The 12,199-nt window shown below is 35.5% G+C and overlaps 1 protein-coding gene across 3 annotated transcripts in view; it reads right to left on the minus strand.

The window, feature by feature from the left end:
- The window catches only part of LOC121725710 (CCR4-NOT transcription complex subunit 6-like), a 192,914-nt gene that overhangs the window by 19,424 nt on the left and 161,291 nt on the right, over positions 1 to 12,199 (minus strand). Inside the window, exon 2 of one of the 3 annotated variants that reach the window (XM_042112774.1) lies at positions 6,815 to 6,819. The exons of the other annotated variants lie outside the window; for them this stretch is intronic. The gene's annotated coding sequence lies outside the window, so the exon portion shown is untranslated. The remainder of the gene's footprint in view (positions 1 to 6,814; positions 6,820 to 12,199) is intronic. 3 annotated transcript variants of the gene reach the window in all.

Below are 12,199 nucleotides of genomic sequence, written 5' to 3' on the forward strand. Positions count from 1 at the left end.
CCAGAGGTCATACTCAAAGAGACAAATAAAATGTATGACGTCTTGGAAGTCAAAAGAAATAAAGAGGCTGATGAAAACGGTATTTTACTGTAAGTGTTTTTACAGCAAAGGGCATAAGATCACATTGGCAAAGATCCGAAAGGCATTTCAAGAAAGGATCAGAGTCTTGGCTGGGTGCCACTATTATTACACATAACACCGATCGCTGGTTTCAAATCAGAGAAAATAGTGTTAATGAACAAATTTTTTAACATTAATGTCTATTAAAGTTATGTATTTTTAAATTTTACGCATTATAAGGTATACATATACAGGGCGACTGGAAATTAGTGGCGGAGCCGTTAAGGGGAGGTAGTCTAGGGTTATTCTGACAGATATCACTATGAGACCTACTGTGCTTACTTAACCCTTTCCAAAATATTCCTACTTAAGGAGTGTAACCAAAAAATCGTACTAAAAATTTTCAAATAGTAATAAATCCTAAAAAAAATGATTTTTACCTACTTTTTTTTTTGTTTTGCAACAAAGATATTCCAAATAAGTAATTTTAATTGTTAGAACTTCGTAATTTTCATTATTTTTTTAAAAAATTGCTAAACAAAAACGGAAAATGTAAAAAACAAATCTTTGATGGCTGAAAAAACATCAATTTACTTAAAAAAGTCACCCATTATTATTACGTACAAAATAATTAAAAAACTTCTACGTTTCGTTTCCTTTCAAATGAGATATTAAAATCCAAAATCGGTTGAGAAACCATCAAGATAAGACTGTTGTAACGCTTCAACTCCTAAGCGGCCACATGTGGCCCCGAGAACAATACATTTCCAAGAATCCGCGAAACCCTAAAAAATTTGATTTTGGTCTACTTTTTTTTTTGTTTTGCAACAAAGATATTCTAAATAAGTAATATTAATTGTTAAAACTTCGTAACTTTCATTATTTTATGCAAAAACTGCTAAAGAAAAACGGAAAATGTAAAAAACAAATATTTGATGGCTGAATAAACATCAATTTACTTTAAAATGTCACCCATTATTATTACGTATAAAATAATTAAGAAACTTCTATGTTTCGTTCCCATTCAAATGAGATATTAAAATCCAAAATCGGCTAAGAAACCATCAAGATGAGACTGTTTAAACCCTTCGACGCCCTCGCGGAAGCCGGCTGCCTCGTAACAATTGAATATCTAATATTGTGTCTGGGATTCCTGCGATCGAAGTATTATAAAAAATAAAAATTAAATAAAAAAACCAAACTACTAAAGAATAAGTTTATTGAAAAAAAACTGTTTATAATTCATTTTCAAAGTGCCCACCATTATTCCTAATACAAGCTCGTGCTCTTCTTACGACACCCGTTTTCACAACCCTTGAGTCTGTAAGTTCACTTTGAATTTCCTGCGCTGCGTTTATAATTCGGTTGCGCAAGTCTTCGATGTTTGGTACAGGGACGTCTGTGGCATAAACTAAAGATTTCATTCGACCCCAAACGAAGAAGTCCATGGGTGTGATGTCGGGGCTACGTGCCGGCCATGGTATTGGACCACCTCTACCTATCCATCGGTCAGGGAAATGTTGGTCTAGCCAACTTCTCACAGCTAGCCTGAAATGCGCAGGACAGCTATCATGCATGAATATCATGTTTTGCCTCGTTTCTAACGGCATGTCTTCCATTAATTCATGAAAAACATTCCTCAGAAAACTTTCATATTCAACCCCATTGAGGTTTTGCGGTAGGAAATGTGGTCCAATCAAGCGGTTATTAATTATTCCCATCCACACATTCAGATTAAACCTTCTCTGTGAACCTTTTTGCCTTTTTAGGTGTGGATTACCCATGGCACGTACGCTCCAATAATGAGCGTTGTGATAATTTGTAATACCGTCCTAATCAAACTTGGACTCGTCAGTCCATAAAATTCTTTTAAGATAATTTCTATCTTCAACGTCCGCATTTCTCCTTTCTCATTTCTGATCCTTCTGAAAGGATCTCCTTCTTCTATGACCTGAACAGGTGTGTAATGGTAAGGATGGAGGTCATTTTCGTGTAGAGTGTACCACACCTTCCATTGAGAGCGTCCCATACGACGAGCTATCATTCTTGTAGACAGCGTAGGGTCTATTTGGAAATGATTTAAAATTTCCTCTTCGTCGTCCCCGACTTCCAGTCGAGGTCTACCTGCGTCACCTGAAAACGTAAAGGTTCTTTATTTAAGTGCAACTTGTGACAACTTGTGACATCAGTCGTCACCCTTTAAAGTAAGTGCGAGAGAGGAAGTGATATCCGTTATCTTACTTGTATGATTTATGGCACCCATTTCTGTGAGTCTTTGCACTGACTAATTGTATGTACAGTAACATGAATTATTGTTTTGCAATCTCACAATTTAAAGGGCGACTTAATAAGAGTGATAGAGAAGGTTTATTTTTTATAGCTGGACAGATTATCGAAAGCACTAGAACAAAAAAATTCTACATTTTGTACGGAGAAGTCTCTGGTTTGAACATGCTTTAATAATAATTTTCTCTTACCTTGGTATCTTACGACGGTTCCGCGCTCTCGCATCCGTCGGAATGTTCGGGAGAATACGCGGGCATCAGGCAGTCGACGATTAGGGAATATTTCGCCATATTCACGACGAGCTTGTTCAGCGTTTCCTCTAGCAGCTCCGTAATAAAATAGAATATCTGCGTATTCTTCGTTACTAAACGATGTTCTTTCTGCCATTATTGGTCCGATAAACAACAAAGCCAAATCCTAAGGAGTCACAGAAACCAGGGCGCAGTCCAAGTTGTCGGGAAGAAAATCAATTAATACAAAAGTCCAGGAAATCTGAGAGAAAGTAAGCACATCCGAACACAGTTAACTGTTAGAGCGGACTGAGACAGAGGGAGGCCGGAGGGGCATGCTCGACTCCTGACCGTCGACCGAGTCCTTTGTTCTCGGAACACTTCGGGCGGGTTCTACGGTTTTTTTTATTGACCATATCTTCATTGTTCTTTAACCGATTTTGGAATTTAATATCTCCTTTGAAAGGGAACAAAACGTAGAAGTTTTTTTAATAATTTTGTACTTTGTACACAATAATAAAGAGTGACTGATGTTTTTTAGGCCATCAAAGATTTGTTTTTTACATTTTCCGTTTTTGTTTAGCATTTTTTGCATAAAATAATGAAAGTTACGAAGTTTTAATAATTAATACTACTTATTTAGAATATCTTTGTTGCAAAACGAAAAAAAAAGTAGGCAAAAATCACATTTTTTAGGATTTCGCGGGTTCTTGGAAATGTATTGTTCTCGGGGCCACATGTGGCCGCTTGGGAGTTGAAGCGTTACAACAGTCTTATCTTGATGGTTTCTCAACCGATTTTGGATTTTAATATCTCATTTGAAAGGAAACGAAACGTTTTTAATGTTCCCGGGTCTGGATGTGTATTAAATATGTGTATGATATAATAAAAATCTTAAATATATGTATAGTATATAAAAGTATTAAATATATTTCCGTTGTCTGGTACCTGTAACACAAGTCTTTTAGGTACTTAGCACGGGGCCAGACTGACGTGGTGTGAAGCGTCCATAGATATTATTATTATTATTATATTATTATGGTATCGGTAACCCTGCCACGCATCTCCTAGTCCCAACCTTGAACCGCTCAAACGCGTTTCTAACAATGAGCCGCTCCTATACGACTATTCACATTGTGCTCTCTCTTGTTGCTGCCATTATTTTATTAATTTCTTAATGACGGTAATTAACACAGTGATCTCGTTCCGAATGCCTTTGATAATGTGCCCATTTCAGACAATGCGTGCTGATTACATCGTCGGGGTAAAGCGAAATTAGATAATGCTGTGATTGAGGCTGAATATTGTTTAAGTTGCTAGCGGCGAGTTGCTAAAGGGTATATAAATTTAATTTTGAGTTGTTTTAAAATAGCTAAAATAAAATAGTTATCTGAAAATACTTCTCTCTGAAAACCTAATGTCGCTACTGAAAGCCTTCTAGAGAAATGAGAATACTTACCTTACTTTACCATGTTTTACATTAATGTATAAAATAATAGAAATGATAGCAGTGTTACGCTTTTTGCCAGTTTCCGTATGATTTTATTTAGGCATGTGTGCTAGCAGTTTAACGTCAAACTGTAATAATTGCTGTCGTCGTGTCTTAAATAGGAGTTACTTTCTTCTTATCTCAATTATGTCGTTTATTTAATCGTGTATAAAGTCACCCATTATTATTACGTACAAAATAGTTTTTTAATTATTTTGTACGTAATAATAATGGGTGACTTTTTTAAGTAAATTGATGTTTTTTCAGCCATCAAAGATTTGTTTTTTACATTTTCCGTTTTTGTTTAGCAATTTTTGCAAAAAATAATGAAAATTACGAAGTTCTAACAATTAAAATTACTTATTTGGAATATCTTTGTTGCAAAACAAAAAAAAAAGTAGGCAAAAATCATTTCTTTTAGGATTTATTACTATTTGAAAATTTTTAGTACGATTTTTTGGTTACACTCCTTAAGTAGGAATATTTTGGAAAGGGTTAAATTAGCACAGTAGGTCTCATAGTGATATCTGTCAGAATAACCCTAGACTACCTCCCCTTAACGGCTCCGCCACTAATTTCCAGTCGCCCTGTATAATGTTTCAGAAAAGACCGCTTAAAAAACATCGTCATAGATTGATGATGTTTTTATGTAGTCTATTGTAGTGGTATTTTGTAAATGTAGTTTAATGATGTCAAAATCCAACAAAATTACAGTATCCAAACCTACGCTGCATCATAATCGCCGGGTTTCCGCCTATCGCACACGAGAATCATACACAAATTATAAAAACATTATACACGATTAAATAAACGACATAATTGAGATAAGAAGAAAGTAACTCCTATTTAAGACACGACGACAGCAATTATTACAGTTTGACGTTAAACTGCTAGCACACATGCCTAAATAAAATCATACGGAAACTGGCAAAAAGCGTAACACTGCTATCATTTCTATTATTTTATACATTAATGTAAAACATGGTAAAGTAAGGTAAGTATTCTCATTTCTCTAGAAGGCTTTCAGTAGCGACATTAGGTTTTCAGAGAGAAGTATTTTCAGATAACTATTTTATTTTAGCTATTTTAAAACAACTCAAAATTAAATTTATATACCCTTTAGCAACTCGCCGCTAGCAACTTAAACAATATTCAGCCTCAATCACAGCATTATCTAATTTCGCTTTACCCCGACGATGTAATCAGCACGCATTGTCTGAAATGGGCACATTATCAAAGGCATTCGGAACGAGATCACTGTGTTAATTACCGTCATTAAGAAATTAATAAAATAATGGCAGCAACAAGAGAGAGCACAATGTGAATAGTCGTATAGGAGCGGCTCATTGTTAGAAACGCGTTTGAGCGGTTCAAGGTTGGGACTAGGAGATGCGTGGCAGGGTTACCGATACCATAATAATATAATAATAATAATAATAATATCTATGGACGCTTCACACCACGTCAGTCTGGCCCCGTGCTAAGTACCTAAAAGACTTGTGTTACAGGTACCAGACAACGGAAATATATTTAATACTTTTATATACTATACATATATTTAAGATTTTTATTATATCATACACATATTTAATACACATCCAGACCCGGGAACATTAAAAACTTTTTGTTTTGTCGGCGGGATTCGAACCCACGACCCCCGGCTTGAGCTACCAACGCGCTCACCACTGAGCCACAGAGGTCGTCAACCATAATAAACAACCATAATAGAGACATCCTTTAAAAAATATTTCTCTACGTAGTCTGGTCCAAAATCGACCATTTATGTTTATTATATACCTATATTTTACCGTTTATATGCGTAAACCAGTTAGACTGAGATTAACAAGGTATTCTGCAGATTATTTTGGTGAGTCAGTTAAAGTGCAAAAAGTTAATTCTATTCTCATTAAATTACATAAATTAGGTTCTTGTTTGAATAAAACATGTTATTTAGTTGTAGAGAATTATTTAATACAGGTTTTTGGGCATAAACAAAGGAATAAATTATTAAGTTTTAAGTAAAATGTTACTCCACTAATAAAACATAACAGATCGTATCAACTAGAAAAAAACAAACAAAAAAACAACAGTTTAGATTGACAAGCTTTAGTCAAAAATTTTAGGACTTTTACGAAGGAAAAGAATGCAAAGTAAAGTGCAAATATAAGCTTTTATTATTTAAATTTCACACGTTCACGGATGGTCTCAGGGAATCTGCAGATTACCTAGGTAATGTGTACGTTAACTTATTCTGCATTCTAACGGTAACATATACATTTCGTCGATATGACGAGTAACAACAAAATTCTGCATCTTTAGGTATTTAATCTTTATGTGCATTGTGCAAGGCGCCAATTTGAGTAAGCACTACAACACACACACCCACACACACACTTTGAACACACTACACGCGAAAGATTAGAAAATACAAAATACCATCCTTGTCTTTATGCCAAACAGTAACAGGAACAGAATATCTGTTTACGAAAGCTCTTAACTTTTGAAAGCTTCCAAGAGGACAAGTTATTATTTTAAATAAAAGTAAAAAATAAAATTACATAGAGTTTGCTATTAAAAGTTTTTTATATCATGTTGTGGCGTAGCCATAGCATTATAATTCGGTTCGGTTTATTTATAAACCAATAAACAAGCCTTTTACACAAGAGCGCCCTGATTTCATTAATCAAAGTGGCTCTATCTCAAAGGGTGCTTGGGAATAAGGTGATTTTCATTTTTTAACTAGAGACACCTCGTCTTAAGCATTATAAAGCGACTCGTCTTCTGAGCCAGCCATAATTTATTGTAGGAGTCATGACATTTAAGCCTGACGAATTCCACCCATTAGATCAAGCTCAGACACAAATCGGGAAGGATTCTGTTAAACCGCAGACTTTGTAGGTAGTCTTAAACCTTATCATTAGAAATCTTTCGTCATTGCTCTAAGGAGCACTTATTTACATCGGTCAAAAACTCCGTGTAACCAAAGAAAGATAATGATGAAAAACATGTTTGTGGACTTACAGCAGCATCATTATGCATAATCAATTCGACAGTAAATAATTCTCTGTCAACCCTAGCCGGAGTCACCTCATTACACTTTGTAATTAGGCTCTAGGGCCGGAGCCATACTAAATCACGACGAGCTTAGCATGCACCGCGCAGTGCGCACAGTGTTATTGAACACCTCGAAAACATCCACCCGTGAACCGATGGACGTCCAACAATGCCAATGTTATCGGTCGTTTACGCCTGTACAATCAGCTGGGGATACATTGCCTTTGACAATTACATCGATTGTGTCGTGAATGTCAATTCCAAAGTCGATTTGAATAACCTTTTTTTCGAGCGAGGCCGATTCGTTGGATTCAATTTCGTCGAGAATCCAGATTGCCATCAGTTTTTCACAAACGCGAAACTCATCGTAACGATAGTGATTACTCAAATATGTGATGATGTCGATAACGTATTAGAGTGTGCGTCGTTAGCGAAGCAGAAATATACCGAGGCTTGCAAAAATGTTCGATGTAAACGTCGAGGTGGAAACTGGGGTCTTCCGGCAGCTAATAACCAGCGATGACGACGACAGCACTCGTCGGTGGGTGAAAGTCGAATGAGCACCAGATGGAGCGGGTGATAAGTATCCGCACGCTCCTCATTGTTCAGCCCCGATATATGAGATAAGGCTTTCTCTGCTCGTCTCTCGAGAGCTACCGTGAGAGGAATTCGTTTTGTTACGGAGCCGACATTCGCTTAGCAGGAACGTTCGCTATCTACCTTGCGATCGGCTCGAACGAGCTCCATTCATGCTCGTCTACTGGGAATTTTATCGTACATTGTGCGGGGATACATTTTTAAGGCTACAGGGAGCACTCGGGCGAGTGGATGATCAATGCGGCTTGACATCATAAACGCGGGATTACGAGGTACGGGTCCATTCACTATCGCATCAGTCATCTCCGCCAGACGCGGGGGAGCCGCGGTCGCCCCGACAAAAACCGGTACTTAATCGCCTGCATTACATTTCGCAGCAAAAACGATTACTTTTTGCCTGCTCATCGAGCAACGTCATGTTACTGGAGGATTTAAATGCAATTAACACAACAATGCCCCGTTAGACCCAACGTTTATACATATTATGCTTTGATTAACAGAATATGATAATACATCTTGAAGTTCATATTAATATACAATCACAAACCACATGACGAATACGACTAGAAATGTATTTTTCAACCAACCAACCACGAAACGAATTACTATCGTCGGACTAATACAAATTACAAAATTTTCTTTATAGCGTGTCCTACGCAACACCAAGAATGCCAGCAATCGCAGGCTGCATACAAGTTTTATATTTCGTCTCGTATAACAAAAACATCGGATCCCGAGAACTAATCGGATATTAAAACATTCCCAACGTCTTCGACAAGAGCATCAAATCAGATTTTAAACTGCAATAAAATAACGCCATAAACATGTTTCAAGAACAATTCATTGAATATAAATAGGGTTTCGCCGGTGACGCTCAATAATTATTTCGTGAACACACGGTATTCCGAATGAGCAGTAAACAAGCATAACTCAATCGCAGCGGTGACGATATTTTTAACCCGTCGGCGCTGCGTGAGGTGTGTTGTAAGTATAATAATATGTGAACATTTTACACACAAAAATTATACGATTTATCCATATTCGGGCCGAGGTGTTATAAAGCACCCGAAATGGTTTTCGTGAGGTGGGTTTTAATAGTTTTAGCTATTCACTTTGATTTATTAGAATAGTACAAATTTTCTTTCAAAGAGAAAAAACAAACACTCATTTACATGCTATGACGTGAGCAGATAAATAAATGTAAAAAGTAAACTTAACGCTGCCATGAAAAATAAACTTAGACAGATTTTTAAAGAGAAAGACGAACATCAAGAGAGAAGAAATATTGTGATAAAAGAAAATTAAAAAGAACGCAACGTGTATAATAAAATTTGAAGTTCTGAACACCATATTCACATAAAAAGTATTTTATTAAATTTATGAAGCAGTCAAGCCAAATACAGTAGCGTCATAAAATATGATATGAAATGTTTGTTTGCACGTTCAGTGAACGCACGGGGCGGGCGGTGCCAACGACCGTGTTTAATCTAGTCATTGGTTAAATAAAGTCTAGTCAAACATTAATTAACTTCAGGTGCAATGAATTCTCAATTCACATTTCATGCTGAATGTTTTATGCCACTTAGCGGAATTTGATGATTTAATTAACATGCCATCTATGCGGCAGGAGTGCGGGTGAGAATTTCGAATAATAATATTATGTATCCTGTGGGGTAAGCCAAAATCTTTTCGTTTTCGCTTCGTTATAGAATCGCCGATAAAAATGTATGGAATTGACATAAGCATTCGTTAGTATGATGTTAACGTTCGACTTGGTAGGTACTACTAATATTATATATTCTGTGGTTCGACTCGTCTTATGTCAATTCCATACATTTTGATCGGCGATTCTATGACGAAGCGAAAACGAAAAAGTTTCGGCTAAATGGCCTGGAGTTTAGTATTTGAGGTCTACATAACTAATAACTACTTGGAGGAATTAATTTTGAGGAAAATAGATCAGAACCTATCGCCACTCAGCCATTGTTACTTCAATGCGAAAAATATGAGCTTATTTCCAGCAGATTTATAATGGACACAATCTTTGAAATTAATTAATACTAACAATCCTTTCGCAAATTTCATTATTAGGAGGAGTAAACTTACCTTTAGGTTTTTAACCGACTTCCAAAAAGGATGAGATTCATATGTTTTGTATAGTTTACCAGATTTTCACAAAGCCTTGTTACACGTGAAATCACTGCGGAATTCAAAAGTTTTGCTTTATGACTCTTATGCTTTTAATTACAATAATGAGGGATTTAACCACCTCTTCCAAAAATCAACAACCTCATAAAACCACTAATTAATCATTAAAATTGCAAAATGTTGTCACAACGAACGCAGCTTTTTAAAGTAGACTTATTATAATAATCAGATTATTCAAATACTTCTTATGAATTATTCATTTTGGTAAAGTATTTTGGCTGTTTTACGATCACCGCAAACCGGGTAACGAAATCTATAAAAAATCTAATTATATAACTACAAAGTAACTGTTATAATATTAATGCGATCTATGAATTATGCGAAACTCGACTATGGGAATAATTTATTCGGAATTGCTATTACGAAATGAGTTTTTAATCATAGAACGATGAACCCAGCTCATAGAATATTCTATTCGATTACGAGTGACGTAACATTACCTACCTTTCGCACGTTCGATATTTTAACAATAACCATGCGGATTTACTAAATTAGTTAGAGCTAAGATGTGATGTGAAACAGTCTAAAAAGAAGCCATTACCTTCTTTATCTAAACCATAATATTATTCTTCGTTGAGTCGTGTGGAAGTTGGCGAATAAGATTTATGGTAAGAGATATCTTCTATTCCGATTGAGCTATAAAATTTACATAAAGATAGTATTTATATTCATTTGTCCGTCTAAGCGTCGTTAGGGTCCGAAATTATTGTCAGATTTTTCTCATACGCAAGCGCATTTTTATGACAGGAAAAATATGTTCTTTCCAAATTGAAACGTACCGCCTATTAAAATCAAGCGATCTAAAAATCGCTACATCTCATCTTTACATTATACTCAAACAAGCGATCTAAAGTCTCTACACCTCATCTCTACATCATACGCAACGTCTCAAGTCTCAACGATTGTTTTTTGCATTTGCAAAGTATTTAAAAAATATTCAAATTACGAAACGGAAGTCAGAAGATGTATTAGTTGTATTTTACAGGCAAAATCTCAACTCTGAGATTATGTTGAAATCTGAAACGCACCAAAGAAGGGCACAGTGGGTAAGTGAGGCGAAGTGAACTGGCTGTGAAGCAACAGCAACACAACATAAATCTGTAACAGGTTTCATAACAGCCGATGCAGCGTTCGTTGCCGACTGCGATCGATGGCCCATGCCTGATGCCGCTAATTCCCACATTCATAAACACTTGCCAGTTGCCAAACTATAGGGTTGGGTATAATATTATTATGTAGAAACGATAAACGAAAATAATACCTAAAAATTTAATATAATAAATACATTATGTGGCTGTTTTTCTTTAAACTAGGAATATTGTCTCATAATATAACACCCTGCTCTATCATAGAGTAGAAAAAGAACTTTGAACATTTGTAAACAAATTTGAAATGCGGGAAAAACGATGGTAAAATTAATGTAACAAAAAACTCTCTATATAACGAAAATCTAAACGTTTGTTTACCTACTACACAACCATTTAGGAAAATATTAGCTAATACATTAACAATGTTTTTAACAAAAAGCATGTTGTATCGATAATTTAATTATTGCTCTATAAACCACGTCCCTGCTGGTAGTGGGTCGCTTGTGCAATAATCACGAGCTGCAAAGTGTCGTAAAGGTAATGATGCATGACACCGTTACCGCCCTGCAAATGACCCGTGACGTTGGCGCATATTTTGTCACTTTATATATTTTATCAATTACCTCTTGACCTAGAAGTTATTAACATTAACTATAGAGATCGCCCAATGGTCGAAATTCGACCTTCTATTGTCAAAATATTGACTTTATTATTTTTTACACATACATACTTAATTAACGTCAAATTAAGTATGTATGTGTAAAAACATTAGGTCAAATGATGACAGACTGGCCGTGTAATAATTGTCTGATGCAGTAATGTTTTACTTTGTTAAATAAATTAAAAGCATAATTATTTCAAAATAATATTAGTTCGATGCACTCCTTCACCATATAAACTATAATTGTGCAAAATTTAAATCACCTATGTTTCCGCATTTTTCGTCAAAAGGGACCCAAAGTTTTTCGCTCGCGTAATATTTTATTAGATGTAAAAGACAAAATTAATCAGACCGAAATTTGTAAAGATTGGTACATTACTGTTTAAAAAACTTCACATAAAAATATTTTCTAAAATCGTAGCTAGGTAAGTGCAAAAACTCAGATACTAAATATTCATCCGTATAGATTAACAAGAAAAACAAGTAATGTTACACTTCAACAAAAAGCAAGTGAGACTAATAATAT

This window comes from Aricia agestis, chromosome 3 (genome assembly GCF_905147365.1).
Source record: "Aricia agestis chromosome 3, ilAriAges1.1, whole genome shotgun sequence".
NCBI classification, from domain to species: Eukaryota; Metazoa; Arthropoda; class Insecta; order Lepidoptera; family Lycaenidae; genus Aricia; species Aricia agestis.